This window comes from Siphateles boraxobius, unplaced genomic scaffold, assembly GCF_051911475.1.
Source record: "Siphateles boraxobius isolate OS27281-9 unplaced genomic scaffold, OSU_SipBor_1 12, whole genome shotgun sequence".
Taxonomy (NCBI): domain Eukaryota; kingdom Metazoa; phylum Chordata; class Actinopteri; order Cypriniformes; family Leuciscidae; genus Siphateles; species Siphateles boraxobius.
The window spans coordinates 31,150,635-31,169,369 of NW_027508722.1; the positions used below are offsets into that span (position 1 = coordinate 31,150,635).

At 42.1% G+C, this 18,735-nt stretch overlaps 1 long non-coding RNA gene across 1 annotated transcript; it reads right to left on the reverse strand.

Moving 5' to 3' along the window:
- Positions 1–6,221: 6,221 nt before the first annotated feature.
- LOC143714200 (uncharacterized) lies at positions 6,222–8,265 on the reverse strand. Its single transcript, XR_013195422.1, has 4 exons — positions 8,187–8,265; positions 7,285–7,384; positions 6,454–6,580; positions 6,222–6,298 (listed from the first exon to the last, which is right to left on the reverse strand). It is a non-coding gene; the product is annotated as an uncharacterized LOC143714200 (long non-coding RNA).
- Between the last annotated feature and the right edge of the window lie 10,470 nt (positions 8,266–18,735).

Genomic DNA, 18,735 nt, shown 5'->3' on the forward strand with positions numbered 1-18,735 from the left:
TTGTGTGCATTCATTATGCTTTTGTTACATTTATTTGAATTCCAAGAGTTTAGATGGTGGAGAGTGGCATAAAGAAGTGATTAAATTTATACCTTTGACATACTATATATACACTGTAAATGTTAGAAACACTTTAGTACATGTAATTATCTTTAACTGAAATACTGCAAAACTACTCCTGCTGTAGGCCATTGCTTTGAAAAAAAAAGTTTCTCTTTCAAATGTATTTATGCATGAGTCAAATAATCAAAAAAATAATTTAGTCATTGATCGTGTGAACTCGTTTTTGGATGGTAAGCACACACGGGAGTCTTTTGTTTTTAAATGTGAGTTTTATTATTTAATTAGAAGGAATACATATTTAACAGGCCAAATATTAAATCTATCCCTGCTGCCGGAACCAGAAGAGATATGTCATCATTTACCATAAATGGGCAAGTAAGTGTGACGCATCTGTTCAGCTGGGTTGTCATTGGCTGTGACTTTATCACAGAACTTGCTGTGATTGGACTATCTTTTAACCCATATAAAATGGCGCTTCATGTTACAAAGTATGTTTTGGTGTTATTATCACGTTAGTTATACGATAAGTTAACTACAAAATGTCTCTATGTTGTGAGAAATTACTCCTTTATCGAGATCCCAACCCTAACCCTTAGCATTTCTGCACATCTCAATGAACTACAGCACCACGTTTCCTGTTCCATTGATAGAATGACAGAGATATGTGGGTAATGTAGTTTAAAACGTTTAGCAATGAAACAATACATTTTAAATAAATAATATATTTAATGGACAACTGGATATCTAAATGTTCATTGTGCAAACCTTTATGACATAAACTGCCTTTATGACAGACTGAAATGTGATATTTTACTGTGAGCACTTTTAAAAAACCTTCATGCCAGCTTTCCATATATGTCTGAAAACTGTGCCCAACATTATTTAGTAAACATAGCATAAGTATTTGGCTTGCCAATTTTCTCTTTGATACACTAACCAGACAAGTTACACCCAGTTGAAATGTGTATTTGTTTGCTCTTCCGGGGGCCGTTGCTGGGTCGTTGGTTGGCCCCTGAGGTTGGAAGGGCAGTGCAATCTACACACATCTATTCTCCTCATCATGGACAACAAACTTTGTTTAGTCATATTTAAATACCAGACTATTTTATCTTTCCCCCCCTTTTCTATTCTAACATCATGCTTGTATTAGGTTTTGATGGGTATTGTGAGACCATCTGATATGGAAATATTTTAAAGAAATGCTGTAATATATACCAATAATAATAATTAATATGTATTTACTTTTTTTGTATGAACACAAATAAATATAATGGATGAACCTGCAACAACTTGTCATTATCCAATTTCCAGTGTTGGCAGTAAACAAAAATCAATTTATATATTTACACTTTACTATTACACAAGGATAATGCACTATTTAGTAAAACAACAAAGAAACAGTGCCAACATTTCTATTTCACCCCCTCTGATTGCTTCTTATATGCCTGACATCAGTAATATCTATGCTTTCATACTAAATGCAGTAGATGTACTAGAATGATCAACATGGATCATCTTCAATTATGATTGAAGTGTTTGTAGTAATATAACCCACTACAGCCTCTTGTTATTCACATACCTTCCCTTTATTTAACTGAAAACTGGCATACTTCTCACAACATGCAAGTATGTGCAACTTTTAGTGCATTGTTGTCCCAAATATCATTAACTAGATCAAAAATGTTTGTCCTGTTTATTTTTAAATTATGAACTAAACAAATAAATAAAATATAAAATATTAAATAAATAAAATATTACATTTACTGTACCAAACACCACTTTCAATACCCATTATTTACCATATTTTATTACACAATACTTTATTGGAGGACACAGCATAAAGTTGATAAAGTAGCATAAAGACAAATGAGATTCAAGATAAATAAAAATGGGTCTTCAAAAATACATTAACATCACATTAATCCATTCACAGCTGCTGAAGCCACACAAATGAGTGCCAGAGAATCATATTCAGTCACCTATGATAAAGAAAACAGATTTGATATTGTGTTGGAAAATAATGATTCATTATCACAGCTAAACTGGTTTCTTGCTCTTCACTGTACATGTCTCTATCATGTTCATGTTCTTCTTCCTCATCTAAACAGTTTGTTCAGTTGTGCCCTACAGTACAACTGATGAACAGAAAATGTGATCACTGATGTGGTGTAGCTTTTTCTCAACCACAGTAAGAAGTCTCAACATCCCATCGTCAGGCGTTCTCCAGTCCTGGTCTGAAAGTAAAACAAACAATTCAAATTAAGTTGTTTAATGGACAGTCAGGTCAGCTTCTGTTGTGTGTTATTTAAAGCAGTGATGGGCTACTCTGGCCCTCAGCGTCAACTGTCCTGTAGATTTAGCTCCAACCTCAAACCCTCCTGCCTATGTCTGCAAGTAAACCTGAAGACTTTGGTTAAAATATTCAGATGTGCTCAATTAGGGTTGGAGGTAAACTCTCCACCTCAAAAAGGAGAACGCAAAAGGGCCTGAGTTGCCTGTTCCTTATTTAAATTTACAAAGCAGCAGTCAGTACATTATATTATACACATTGAAGTATTATATATATATATAATTGCAGCACATACAGGTGAAACTCGAAAAATTTGAATATCGTGCAAAAGTTTTTTTTTTTAGCAAAAATTGTTTTTATCGTGCAAAACTTTATTTCAGTAATTCAACTTAAAAGGTGAAACTAATATATTATACAGGCTAATTAGATGAAAAGTGAGATATTTCAAGCCTTTATTTGTTACAATCTGGATGATTATGGCTTACAGCTATGAAAACCACAAAATTAGAATATTGTGAAAAGGTTTTCATAGCTGTAAGCCATAATCATTAAAAATTATAACAAATAAAGGCTTGAAATATCTCACTTTGCATGTCATGAATGAGTTTATATAATATATTAGTTTTAACCTTTTAAGTTGAATTTTCTGAAATAAATGAACTTTTGCACAATATTCTAATGTTTCGAGTTTCAGCTGTAATATAAGTTAAGTACTGAAGAAAAAAAAACTGTTTTACCCATATTAACAGCAACCTGTTTTAAAAATATTTTTTAGAAAGGCATGGTCTTTTTAGAGCCTTTGCCAGTGATGCTTGATTTCTTTCAAGACAACATACTCTTCTGTCACTTGTTTCAAGAGCTTTACTTGGTCAATAACCAAGTGATAACCTGTACAATGTAAAATTGTCAACATCAAATGATGTACTAGCCTACATATTACAGCATTGTTTCAATACAAGACATAACAATGGCCACGCGCACCTTTCTGTCTTTGGGCACCGGATGTGTCACGATTCCTGTCTTATGTTTTCCTTGTCTTGTGTTGACTTTTGTTATTTCCTGTCCTGTGCCATGTTTTGTAGTCCTTTGTAGTTTTTCTTGTTTATTAGTCTCTCCAGGTGTTTCTAATTAGCCCCGCCCCCTTGTTATCTTGTTTGCCTGTGTATTTAAACCCCTGTGCTTCAGTTGTGTTTTGTCGGTCGTTGTTTAATGTTGCTTGTAGTCTGAGTTCTGAGTAACTTGTTCCTAGTTCTGAGTTTACCCTGGATTACCTGTTTGTTGGATTATTAAAGTGCTTGCATTTGGATTCACTCTCTGCTTTTTCCTTGCTGCATTGTAACAGAACGATCAACCTTAAATATGAATCCAGCAGCACGGATCTCGCCTGATCTACACAGACTAGACCGGGAGTTCGCTGGACAGATCGCGGCCTTGGCCCTGGAAAGCCTTGATCTGTTCCAGTACACCTGGGGGTTTGTTCCCCTCGCTGCCTCCTGCTCTCTGGGTGATGAGGCGATTAAGATGTGTTACCGGCTGGGGGCTAAGGAGGTCGACCCGAGGGAGCTCCCCGATCTCTCCGGTCTGGACTGGAGAGAGGAACTCTCCAGATGTCTGGAGAGCTTCCTCCCGTGGCACGCCACGTCATCACCTGTTCTTCACGTTCACCACGACATGCCTGAGCTTCACCACGACATGCCTGAGCTTCACCACGACATGCCTGAGCTTCACGTCAGCCACGTCCGGCCAGAGCTTCACGTCAGCCACGTCCGGCCAGAGCTTCACGTCAGCCACGTCCGGCCAGAGCTTCACGTCAGCCACGTCCGGCCAGAGCTTCACGTCAGCCACGTCCGGCCAGAGCTTCACGTCAGCCACGTCCGGCCAGAGCCTTCACCGCTGGTCCCGTCCAGCACAGATCCCTCACCGCTGGTCCCGTCCAGCACAGCGCCCTCACCGCTGGTCCCGTCCAGCACAGCGCCCTCACCGCTGGTCCCGTCCAGCACAGCGCCCTCACCGCTGGTCCCGTCCAGCACAGCGCCCTCACCGCTGGTCCCGTCCAGCACAGCGCCCTCACCGCTGGTCCCGTCCAGCACAGCGCCCTCACCGCTGGTCCCGTCCAGCACAGCGCCCTCACCGCTGGTCCCGTCCAGCACAGCGCCCTCACCGCTGGTCCCGTCCAGCACAGCGCCCTCACCGCTGGTCCCGTCCAGCACAGCGCCCTCACCGCTGGTCCCGTCCAGCACAGCGCCCTCACCGCTGGTCCCGTCCAGCACAGCGCCCTCACCGCTGGTCCCGTCCAGCACAGCGCCCTCACCGCTGGTCCCGTCCAGCACAGCGCCCTCACCGCTGGTCCCGTCCAGCACAGCGCCCTCACCGCTGGTCCCGTCCAGCACAGCGCCCTCACCGCTGGTCCCGTCCAGCACAGCGCCCTCACCGCTGGTCCCGTCCAGCACAGCGCCCTCACCGCTGGTCCCGTCCAGCACAGCGCCCTCACCGCTGGTCCCGTCCAGCACAGCGCCCTCACCGCTGGTCCCGTCCAGCACAGCGCCCTCACCGCTGGTCCCGTCCAGCACAGCGCCCTCACCGCTGGTCCCGTCCAGCACAGCGCCCTCACCGCTGGTCCCGTCCAGCACAGCGCCCTCACCGCTGGTCCCGTCCAGCACAGCGCCCTCACCGCTGGTCCCGTCCAGCACAGCGCCCTCACCGCTGGTCCCGTCCAGCACAGCGCCCTCACCGCTGGTCCCGTCCAGCACAGCGCCCTCACCGCTGGTCCCGTCCAGCACAGCGCCCTCACCGCTGGTCCCGTCCAGCACAGCGCCCTCACCGCTGGTCCCGTCCAGCACAGCGCCCTCACCGCTGGTCCCGTCCAGCACAGCGCCCTCACCGCTGGTCCCGTCCAGCACAGCGCCCTCACCGCTGGTCCCGTCCAGCACAGCGCCCTCACCGCTGGTCCCGTCCAGCACAGCGCCCTCACCGCTGGTCCCGTCCAGCACAGCGCCCTCACCGCTGGTCCCGTCCAGCACAGCGCCCTCACCGCTGGTCCCGTCCAGCACAGCGCCCTCACCGCTGGTCCCGTCCAGCACAGCGCCCTCACCGCTGGTCCCGTCCAGCACAGCGCCCTCACCGCTGGTCCCGTCCAGCACAGCGCCCTCACCGCTGGTCCCGTCCAGCACAGCGCCCTCACCGCTGGTCCCGTCCAGCACAGCGCCCTCACCGCTGGTCCCGTCCAGCACAGCGCCCTCACCGCTGGTCCCGTCCAGCACAGCGCCCTCACCGCTGGTCCCGTCCAGCACAGCGCCCTCACCGCTGGTCCCGTCCAGCACAGCGCCCTCACCGCTGGTCCCGTCCAGCACAGCGCCCTCACCGCTGGTCCCGTCCAGCACAGCGCCCTCACCGCTGGTCCCGTCCAGCACAGCGCCCTCACCGCTGGTCCCGTCCAGCACAGCGCCCTCACCGCTGGTCCCGTCCAGCACAGCGCCCTCACCGCTGGTCCCGTCCAGCACAGCGCCCTCACCGCTGGTCCCGTCCAGCACAGCTTTTTGCTGTTTTTTGCATGTTTTCCTTTTCTTGTGTTGACTTTTGATATTTCCTGTCCTGTGCCATGTTTTGTAGTCCTTTGTAGTTTTTCTTGTTTATTAGTCTCTCCAGGTGTTTCTAATTAGCCCCGCCCCCTTGTTATCTTGTTTGCCTGTGTATTTAAACCCCTGTGCTTCAGTTGTGTTTTGTCGGTCGTTGTTTAATGTTGCTTGTAGTCTGAGTTCTGAGTAACTTGTTCCTAGTTCTGAGTTTACCCTGGATTACCTGTTTGTTGGATTATTAAAGTGCTTGCATTTGGATTCACTCTCTGCTTTTTCCTTGCTGCATTGTAACAGGATGTTCCTTCCTCACCGAAACAAAGGATTCATTCGATTAGCTTGCGTTGATATAAGGACTGGTCTTCCTTCTCTGCTGTAAAACAAAAAAAGTCTCTACTTACTCTGTGCAATTACTATTGTTCTTAAAACATAGAAATGAAGACAGTTATAAATAAGTTATTTTACCATACGATTCAGGAGAGAGCATTTGATGAGTAAATACTGATTGAAATATTGTAGGATCTTTACCTGGGAAGGTCTGATCATGGCAAGATTCACTGAGACTCACTAGTACTGGAGTTCTTGTGAGGATAGGCTCTTAAAAGAGCTGTTGAGTTTGATGTTGTAGAGATCTTAAAAAAAGGACTAAGTAATCCTGCAAGACAGAAAGGAAGGTAATTTTATTACATTACAAGCAAGTACAAAGTTTATAAATAACAGTAGGATTTATTTCTGTATAGAGTGTTGCATAATTAAATGTTAAATGCATTTATGTAATAAGTTTACTGATATGTGAGCATGATTAAAAGTATGTGATTAATAGCAAGCAAAAATAACACGATTTACATGCAAATGGGACAGTTATCAGCAATGTAACTGATCTGATCATGACAAAATAATCGAGTATCTGATGTCGTGTGACAAGTCAGATTAGCTTTTCCACTCTTGCAAACAGACAGAGGTAGGTCATGAGGTGTGGAGAGACATCATGTATCAGTGGAACATGAATAGACAGGGTCCAATTTGTAATAATTTTAAATAATACAATGCAATTAATATAAACTTTCTGACAGTGTGTGGGGCATTCGTAACTGATTTGCAAATATCGCGATAAATATGTACAGGAATTGAGGCAGTAGCCAATGACAGCACTAGGAGTAAAAGCTGCAGGATTATGTACGAGTATACAAATATGTATGAGCATCGTATGAATTTGAGAACTTGTTAAATCTAGTGAATTATTAAGACTTAGAGACTATTTTGTACTGATTGGGCTATGGGTTTTGTAAGAAAAGGTTTAAGAAACAACAAATGATTGATAAAATGTTTGATTACAGGTTAAAACAAACACATACATACCATTGTGAATATTTGCCTTTGTAGCTTTTCGTCTCCCGTTTACTTCTCCTCAAACAATAATGAGCTGACTGAGTCCGAAAGGCCCTTTTGGTCTTTTCAGCTGAAAAAAGAGAAAATAAAATATCATGATGTATAATATATAGGATTATTTAAAGGAAAAATTACAGAATTACCTTACAATTTTTGGATTTTAAATTATTATAGGCATTAAAAGCATGGTAAGTGTTGTGGTTACTATGCATTTACAACAAATATTACTATAAAACTACCAATACTGAGGTTAAAGCATGGTAAGTTTTGTGGTTACTGTGCATTTACAACAAATGACACATTAAAACTGCAAATACTGTGGTAAAAGCATGGTAAGTGTTGTGGTTACTATGCATTTACAACAAATATTACTTTAAAACTACCAATACTGAGGTAAAAGCATGGTAAGTTTTGTGGTTACTGTGCATTTACAACAAATGACACATTAAAACTGTAAATACTGTGCTAAAAGCATGGTAAGTGTTGTGGTTACTGAGCATTTACAACAATGACACATTAAAACTGCAAATACTGTTGTAAAAGCATGGTAAGTGTTGTGCTTTCTGCGCTTCTACTACAAATACCACTTTGGAACTAATTACTACTTTGAACCTGATATGAATATATGATATATCATATATGATTAACTGATTGAAGGTCTAGGCCTATGGCACGTCACGTGACAGACAGTGTTTCATCAAGTTAGTTTAGTAATGTGTTTTGAATTAGAAACCAATGAAACGCAAAGCCTCCGTGGAGATGACAGATATAATGCAGTGACTGAACATGAGAGAGCTAATCTGATTAATATCGACAAACAGAAAAGATATTATTACAAACCTTATTTCGACAGCGTATTTATGACTACTTACCAACATCTGGCACACGTGACCTGATGCCAAACATCGCGATGTGTTCGGAATGAGACTTCTTCAATGCTATTTCCTACTGATAAAATTTGCGTCTGTTATTGCCGCCACAGCTTTCCCATTAAAAGCAATGGAGTTCCTAATGGGCCACAGAGTGACGCCTCGGGCGCTTGACCATGCTTCAGTTGTTGACGCCTTGGGAGTGAGAATGGGTTGGATGTTCTCATAATGTTGAGTGAAAACATTCTTATAACAACGTTCACTGAACGTTCTTGTGATGTTCTCATAATGCTGAGTGAAAACGTTCTTAGAACAACGTTCATGGAACGTCCTTGTGATGTTCTCATAATTTTGAGTGAAAATGTTCTTAGAACAATGTTCATGAAACGTGCTTGTGATGTTCTCATAATGTGGAATGAAAACGTTCTTATAACAACGTTCATGACACGTGCTTGTGATGTTATTTGTTCTTGACTGATGTTCTCATAATGTTGAGTGAAAATGTTCTTAGAACAACGTTAGTGGAACGTCCTTGTGATGTTCTCATAATTTTGAGTGAAAACGTTCTTAGAACAACGTTCATGAAAAGTGCTTGAGATGTTCTCATAATGTTGAGTAAAAACGTTCTTATAACAACATTCATGGAACGTACTTGTGATGTTATTTGTTCTTGACTGATGTTCTCATAATGTTGAGTGAAAACATTCTTATAACAACGTTGTTGGAACGTCCTTGTGATGTTCTCATAATGTTGGGTGAAAACGTTCTTATAACAACGTTCATGGAACGTCCTTGTGATGTTCTCATAATGTTGAGTGAAAACGTTCTTAGAACAAAGTTTAGAACGTCCTTGTGATGTTATTTGTACTTGACTGATGTTCTCATACTGTTGACAGTTCTTAGACAGTTCTATTGATACTGTTGAGAACGTTCTTAGAACAACATTCTCAGATACAAAAGTATGTTCTTAGAATGTTTTTCTAACATTCCCATTAAGTTATGAAAACGTTATCTCTAAATGTTTTCTGAACGTTCCAAGCATCCGTTTTTAAAGTATTAAAGAACGTTTTTTTCTTTGTTTATGTAAACGTTAGAGGAACATACTATTCTATAATTGTCAGGATATACACGAGGACAACAAGGTAAATTGGATTCAGAAAGCTTTTAATGGTAGAATGGCAGGTGAGCCTCAGATGAAACGGACAGATGCAGGATATGATTAGCAGAGGAATGATAGTGTGATGATATTTTGCAGAGATACACTTGGCAGTAGAAAGGATCTGCCAACCGGGAAACACATGGAAGGATCACAGGAGAATCGGAGAGCATCCAGGAGGAAACGTGGAGTCTTGGGAGAGAAGCAGCAGGTAAGTCCTTTTTCTGGAATTCTGTGGTGACACACTAGAACAGATGAGTATATGAATCTGGGAATCACAGAGAGAAAGTTAGCAGGTCAGTTCCTAGTTCAAGGTTCGACGGAGACTGGATGAGAAGTGTGCTCTTTTGTAGTGCTCAGTGGTGCTGGATTAGATGACAGGTGCAGGTGGTTAATACTCAGGTGATTGTGATCTTTGTGCAGTGGGTGTGAATGAACCTGATTGATCCCTGACAATAATTTTGGAATTGTTATGAAAGCGTTATTTCTGAATGTTTTCTTAACGTTCCAAACATGTTTTTTTTAAAGTATTAAGAAAGTTTTATCATTTTTAAATTGTTATGAAAACGTAAATCTTTTAATGTTTTCTAAACATTCAAAACATCCAGTTTTTTAAAAATGTCTTAAGAACGTTTTGTCTAAACATTTATACATAACTTTTAAAGAATGTTAGGGAACGCTCTCTTAAGGTTTCTAAAAAACTTACAGGGAACGTTCTGGAAAGCTCTCTTTATAATATACTGTAAAATAAAACCTAAAAATAACCTGCAGGGAACATTCTGGGAAGGTTTTCTTTGGGTTATAAAATAAAACCTAAAAATACAGGGAAAGATCTTGAAAGTTCTCTTTAGGTTATAAAAAAAGAGCCTATATTCCTAGAACGTTCTTATTTGGTTCCCAAAACAATAACCAAATGGGAACCATATGGGAACATTAGGGGGAAAGTTCTGTGTTTGTTGGGTTCTTTGTTAACTGGGATTGAACCTAATGCATTACACTAATCAATCAGGACTTTGAATTTCCATTCTGTAACAGCATTTCATCTGATTCTGAACTAAATTCTCTCATTGTCTTTCTATCACTCACAACTCGCATGCGCTCCATTCCATGCCATCTTTACACCAAACATCCAGCGTCTCCAGGCAACCATTAACCATTAATCCAGCTAACAAAAATAAGTTGTCAGAACGTTTTGCTAACATTCCCATTAGGTTTAATTTTTAAACATTGAAAACGTCGAGTTTTTTTTATAGAAAACGTTCCCTGTAGGTTATATTTAGGTTTTATTTTATAACCCAAAGAAAACCTTCCCAGAACTTTCCCTGCAGGTTATTTTTAGGTTTTAATTTTACAGTATATTTTAAAGAGAGCTTTGCAGAAGGGAACGTTGCAAGAAATGCAAGTTATAGTTTTTTTAATAACCAAAAGAGAGCGTGTTCTTAAAATGTTATGTATAAATGTTTAGACAAAACGTTCTTTAAACATTTTTAAAAAACTGGATGTTTTGAACATTTAGAAAACATAAAAAAATTATGTTTTTATAACATTTCCAAAATGAGAAAACGTTAATACTTAAAACAAAAACAAAAAAACGGTTGTTTGGAACGTTCATAAAACATTCAGAAATAACGTTTTCATAACTTAATGGGAATGTTAGAAAAACATTCTAAGAACATATTTTTGTATCTTAGAATGTTGTTCAATGAACGTTTTCTTTCCACATTATGAGAACATCAGTCAAGAAAAACTACAACCCATTCTCGTTCTCGTACAACCCATTCTCAAGGCGTCAAAAACTGAAGCATGGTCAAGCACCCGAGGGGTCACATAGCAGACGCCGAAGGCGCCCGAGGCGTCACTCTGTGGCGCATTAGGAACTCCATTGCTTTCAATGGGAAACCTGTGGCGGCAATAACAGACGCGAATTGTATCAGTAGGAAAATAGCGTTGAAGAACTCTCATTCCGAACACATCGCAATGTTTGGCATCAGGTCACGTGTGCCAGATGCTGGTAAGTAGTCGTAAAGCTGCTGTCCAAATAATGTTTGCTATAATGTCTTTTCTGTTTGTCGATATTAATCAGATTAGCTCTCTCATGTTCAGTCACTGCATTATATCTGTCATCTCCACGGAGGCTTTGCGTTTCATTGGTTTCTAATTCAAAAAACATTAGTAAACTAACGTGATTAAACACTGTCTGTCACGTGACGTGCTATAACTTAGGCCTAGACCTTCAATCAGTTATGAAATATAATATATTCATATCCCCCTCAGAGGCCAGGCCCACAGTTTCCACAACTCCGGCCGAGGGTGAAATATCGTGCCCCCGGCCTGAGACAGGAGGTCCACCCTGATTGGGATCTCCAAGGGGGAGCCGTCCAGAAGAGACACCAAGTCCGAGAACCAAACTCGGGTCGGCCAATAAGGGGCTACTAGTAGCAGACGAGCCCCTTCTCGGCGAACCCTCTCCAGAACCCCCGGAAGCAAAGATATCGGGGGAAAGGCATACAGGTGCAGCCTCGGCCACACCTGCACCATAGCATCCAGACCGAGAGGAGCTGGGTGCGTTAGAGAGAACCACATGGGACAATGGGTTGAATCTGATGATGCGAAAAGGTCTACCTGAGCACGACCGAACTTTTCCCACAGGAACTCCACCACTTCTGGGTGAAGTCTCCACTCCCCGGGCCTCAGCCCCTGTCTCGACAAAATATCTGCTCCCACATTCTGACGCCCCGGAATATATACCGCCTTGAGCGACAGTAACTTCCCCTGGGCCCATAGGAGGATCTGATGGGCCAATTTGCAAGGGTGACGTGACCTCAGACCCCCCTGATGGTTGATATAGGAGACCACCGAAGTGTTGTCTGTGCGGACCAACACGTGATGGCCTCTCAGGTCTGGCAGGAAATATTTGAGTGCTCGAAATACCGCCATCAACTCTAAACGATTTATGTGCCAGGAACATTGATGGTCCTGCCACAGACCTTGCGCCGAGCGGCCACTCATGACCGCCCCCCATCCCGTGAGGGAAGCATCCGTCGAAAGCGTGACGCGTCGACAAGGAGCCCCCAACACTGGGCCCTGGGCGAGGAACCAAGGTTTCTTCCACAAGGCCAAGGCACGAAGGCATAGCCGCGTGACCTTGATCTTGCGGAACGGATTTCCCCTCGGAGAAAACCCCTTGGTCCTGAGCCACCACTGCAGGGGTCTCATGTACAGAAGGCCAAAAGTAATAACGTTGGACGCAGCTGCCATGAGACCCAACAGTCTCTGAAACTGTTTCACAGTGAGTGACTGGCCTTGTTTCACATTCTTTGCGGCTGTGAGAATCGCAGAAATACAAGCAGGAGACAGGCGTGCCTGCATTGTGGTCGAATCCCAAATTACACCTAGAAAAGTGGTCCTCTGAGCAGGGAGGAGCACACTCTTTTTGGTGTTTAGCCGCAACCCCAAACTCTTTATGTGGGACAGAACAGCATCTCGATGCTGAACCGCCACCTGCTCTGACTGAGCTAAAATCAACCAATCGTCGATGTAATTTAATACGCGGATGCCCTGGAGTCTCAACAGAGCCAGAGCTGCATCCACGCATTTTGTAAAAGTGCGGGGAGATAAACCTAGGCCAAATGGAAGAACCCGATATTGGTATGCTTCGCCCCCGAAAGCGAACCTCAGGAACCTCCTGTGATGAGGATGGATAGATACATGTAAGTACGCGTCCTTCAAGTCTATTGTGACAAACCAGTCCTCGGACTGAACTTGTTATACAATCTGTTTGAGTGTAAGCATTCTGAACTTGAGTTTCTGAACCCTGCTGTTTAACTGGCGCAGGTCTAGAATAGGACGGAGCCCTCCATCCTTCTTTGGAACAATGAAGTGACGGCTGTAAAACCCTGACTCTCTGCTGGGAGGAGAAACCCTTTCTATAGCTCCCTTTCAAAGAAGTGTCAGTACTTCTTGCTCCATTACCAGAGCCTGCTGTGAGTCCACCACCGTGGGGAGGACTCCTTGAAATCTGGGCGGACGAGAACCGAACTGAATTCTGTAACCCTTTTCTATTATGTGCAGGACCCATAGAGAAATATTTGGCAGAAGTTTCCACGCTGCCAGAAATTCCGATAAGGGAACCAGTCTCTCGAGACTGGCCTCTGGATTTGATTGAACAATCGTTTCGGCGCCCTGAAGCGGCGAACCGGCAGGGAACAACCGAACAGACCGTTCTACAACCCTCCTCAGAGGATTGCACGGGGACGCTGACACCTCGGTGCCCTGAATCTATCTTTATCTTTTATTTCTGATAAATTTAACCATAAATGGCGTTCTGTGGCCACCAAGGCTGCCATAGAGCGGCCAACAGACTTGGCCGTCTCCTTGGTGGCTCGGAGAGATAAATCTGTCGTGCGACGCAATTCTCGAATTGCGTCAGCACTAACTTCCTCACTATCGTCTGTGTCCTTCAGCAGGTCAGCCTGGTACGCTTGGAGAATCGACATAGTGTGCAAACATGCTGCGGCCTGACCTGCTGCCGAATACGCTTTACCCACCAACAAAGATGTATTTTTTAATGGTTAGGTGGGTAACGTCGGGGCTTTCAGAGAAGAAGAAGACTCAGGGGAGAGATAGCTCGCTAGTGTGTCTTCAGCACGAGGCATAGTCAAATAACCATAATGATCAATCCCTTGAACTTTACTATAATTCTTAGTTTGTGGGTTATGCACTCTGAAAGACGCCGGTTTAATCCACGATCTCGAAACCTTGGCGTGGAGATCGGGAAAAAACGGGAGTTCCCGACGAGGAGGTCGTGATCTAGATGGTAAATAACGTTCATCTAAAAGACTCTTTCTAGATTCAACATCGAAATCATCGGCTGGCCACTCAATATTTAATTTAGTAACAGCACGAGATAAAACCTCCATAAGCTCCTCATCAGCAGGGGTATGAGCTGGCGAACACTCAATATCCCCCATACTACCGACATCCAGATCCTCAGAACTGGATAGCCGTAATATTGGTGCCTCAGCCTGGGAAGGAGACACCGAATCCAGTAGGTAAGGGCTGAGAAAGGGCGGGGCCTGTCTCAAACCCCGCTACTAGATCCATCTGCGAACCCCAAGATGAAATTCGACGCTGTGCCTCGGCAGCAGCGGGACCCGCACCTCGGGGAGCGCGAACCGAACCGTCCTCCTCAAAGAACGCTCGGCGAGAGCGGAGAGTTTTCATAGACAAACTCAAGCAATGCTCACAGTCAGCCCCCTCGAGGACTGACTGGGCATGCTCCACTCCCAAACAAGCAATACACATAGGATGTGTGTCCCCACCCGTGATATAACGAGGGCAGGGCACAACACAAGGTTTATAACTTTGCTTGCTCGCCATAGTGATATATATATATATATATATATATATAAGGGGCTTGACAGACAACAATAAATAGACAAGGACGATATACAGAGAGCGCTTGCTGAAGGTGCAGAAGCTATCACGGTCTGATTTCAGGGTTGCTTTATAGTTTCCTGGTCTATGACGTCACCTATGTCGTAGCGGGCTTCCATTGGACTGATTTTACACGTGCTTCACGACGTAATCACGCAGAGCGTTCCCACCGCGTCTCAAACGCAGCTCGAGTTCCCTTGAAAGGGAACTGTAATTTTTCCTTTAAATAATCCTATATATTATACATAATGATATTTTATTTTCTCTTTTCTCAGCTGAAAAGACCAAAAGGGCCTTTCGGACTCAGTCAGCTCATTATTGTTTGAGGAGAAGTAAATGGGAGACGAAAAGCTACAAAGGCAAATATTCACAATGGTATGTATGTGTTGGTTTTAACCTGTAATCAAACATTTTATCAATTATTTGTTGTTTCTTAAACCTTTTCTTACAAAACCCATAGCCCAATCAGTACAAACATAGTCTCTAAGTCTTAATAATTCACAAGATTTAACAAGTTCTCAAATTCAAATTCGATGCACATACATATTTGTATACTCGTACATAATCCTGCAGCTTTTACTCCTAGTGCTGTCATTGGCTACTGCCTCAATTCCTGTACATATTTATCGCGATATTTATAAAATCAGTTGCAGATGCCCCACACACTGTCCGAAAGTTTATATTAATTGCATTGTATTATTTAAAATTATTACAAATTGGACCCTGTCTGTTGATGTTCCAATGATACTTGATGTCTCTCCACACCTCATAACCTTCCTCTGTTTGTTTGCAAGAGTGGAAAAGCTAATCTGACTTGTCACACGACATCAGATACTCGATTATTTTGTCATGATCAGATCAGTTACACTGCTGATAACTGTCCCATTTGCATATAAATCGTGTTATTTTTGCTTGCTATTAATGACATACTTTTAATCATGCCCACATATCAGTAAACTTATTACATAAATGCATTTAACATTTAATTATGCAACCTCTTTACAGAAAAATATCCCACAGTTATGGATAAACTCACAACATCATCATCAAGTCCTGTGCTGGGCACATTGGGCAACAAGTGTCCTCCAACGTATTCAATCCGTGGACCAGTTCTCCACATCTTCCCATGGGACACTGACATTCTTCAGGTGTTCGTGAAACATCTGTCTCCATGTCTTCCTTGGTCTTCGCTGTCTCCTGCATCCTCCTGGTGGTTTCCACTTCATTACTGTCTTTGTGCGGTGTTGTTTGGGCATGCATAGGATGTGTACTTGAGGTCTGCCTAATGGCTTTATCAAATAAGCTTCAGCGCTCATCAGGAGTTTTGGTAAAGGACATATTCATTGACATCCATTAGTTCTAGTCATGCAGCGACTTCAATGCAATAGGTGCAATAGTCAAATGTATATTTCTGCAATTGTATATAGCAGGTGTTTGTCCGAACAATTGAAGATAGTGAGAGTGTTCAGGAAAACCTTTTGAAAATAATAAATATTTGTGGAATTCTGTTTGGTGCTGAAAGAGTATTACAGAAATGAGACACTTGACAACTGGACATTATTCTGTGAGTTTTTTACCTTTACATTAAGATGGACTTAATGTCTTGCATTTTGCCTCATTAAACCTTGTATTACAGTGGTTACTATAGTAAATATCCACCATAATTGCATCTATGGTATCATTATATCACTGCCTGGTTAATGTAAATGTAATATACCCGTGAATGTATTTTATAGAAACATTTTCCTGCTGATATTTATAATCATTAACTATTTTTGTTTCCTAAGTTTCCTTCATTTAGTTTCATTTAATAAAAGTGAACAATAATCACAAGGATATAAAACTATAGTTGAGAATGTAAAATGTTGTGCTTAAGTTTCTGCCTATTTGTAATTTAAAGGGAGGAAGAAACAAATATATTTTCACATAACAAAGTTAAGTCTCATTTCTTGGTTTGTAAAAAATATTACTTCATCATAGTGATTTTTTTTAAATGTTACTGTATGTGTAACTGTAATAGATTGCCTCTGTATCTGGCTATTTTTTGTATATAATTAACTGATATTTATACAGTTGTGCAGTAGTTTTGGCACTAAATTTGTCTTTAAACAGTTTGACATTAAATATTGGAATTCAGTATTTATTATCTAAATTGTGTGCATTCATTATGCTTTTGTTACATTTATTTGAATTCCAAGAGTTCAGATGGTGAAGAATGGCATAAAGAATTGATTAAGTTTATACCTTTGATATACTTTATATACACTGTAAATGTTAGAAACACTTTAGTACATGTAATTATCTTTAATTAAAATACTGCAAAACTACTCCTGCTGTAGGCCATTGCTTTGAAAAAAAGTTTCAATGTATTTATGCATGAGTCAAATAATCAAAAAAACTAATTTTTGTCATTGATCGTGTGAACTCGTTTTTGGATGGTAAGCACACACGGGAGTCTTTTGTTTTTAAATGTGAGTTTTATTATTTAATTAGAAGGAATACATATTTAACAGGCCAAATATTAAATCTATCCCTGCAGCCGGAACCAGAAGAATTCTGTCATCATTTACCATAAATGGGCAAGTAAGTGTGACGCATCTGTTCAGCTGGGTTGTCATTGGCTGTCACTTTATCGCAGAACTTGGTGTGATTGGACTATCTTTTAACCCATATAAAACGGCGCTTCATGTTACAAAGTATGTTTTGGTGTTAGATTTGTCCTGCCGATTTTCTCTTTGATACACTAACCAGACTTTAAGTTACACCCATTTGAAATGTGTATTTGTTTGCTCTTCCGGGGGCCGTTGCTGGGTCATTGCTGGGCCCCTGGGGGTGGCAGGGCAGTGCAATCTACACACATATATTCTCCTCATCATGGACAACAAACTTTGTTTAGTCACATTTAAGTACCAGACTATTTTATCTTTTCCCCCCTTTTCTATTCTAACATCATGCTTGTATTAGGTTTTGATGGGTATTGTGAGACCATCTGATATGGAAATATTTTAAAGAAATGCTGTAATATATAACAATAATACTAATTAATATGTATTTACTTTTTTTGCATGAACACTAACAAATATAATGGATGAACCTGCAACAACTTGTCATTATCCAATTTCCAGTGTTGGCAGTAAACAAAAATCCATTTATATATTTACACTTTACTATTACACAAGGATAATGCATATTTAGTAAAACAACAAAGAAACAGTGCCAACATTTCTATTTCACCCCCTCTGATTGCTTCTTATATGCCTGACACCAGTAATATCTATGCTTTCATACGTATGTATGTACTAGAATGATCAACATGGATCATCTTCAATTATGATTGAAGTGTTTGTAGTAAAATAACCCACTGCAGCCTCTTGTTATTCACATACCTTCCCTTTATTTCACTGAAAACGTCTCGGTTACGTATGTAACCCTCGTTCCCTGAGTAGGGAACGGAGACGTTACGTCGGATGACGACGAATGGGGTTTCGCTTAGAACACCTATCGACTTCGAGTATTACAAAACGAGCCAATGGCAAAGAAATGCCATGGGTCTGCGGAATTTGCATGACGTAACTCCGCCCCACCTCGTGGGTATAAAAGGAGGACGCCGGCAACAGGCAGATATGTTTCTTCGCCGAGGAGCCAAGACTGAGCTCAGGCGATCCCCGCGGTACAGCGGAAAGTGGCAGGCAGACGTAACGTCTCCGTTCCCTACTCAGGGAACGAGGGTTACATACGTAACCGAGACGTTCCCTTTCGTTGTCACTCCGAGTTACGTCGGATGACGACGAATGGGGTTACCAGTCTAATCACGCCACCTTCTCAGCTGTCTTCCAGTGCCCTGCGTACATCTGAGATCCCTGTCGTGAGACTGGCACGGACGAAGGACTCCTATTTAGCACAGGAATACCAAGGTACACTGGGGAGCATATCCCAAGTTCAGGGGAAATATGCAATTAC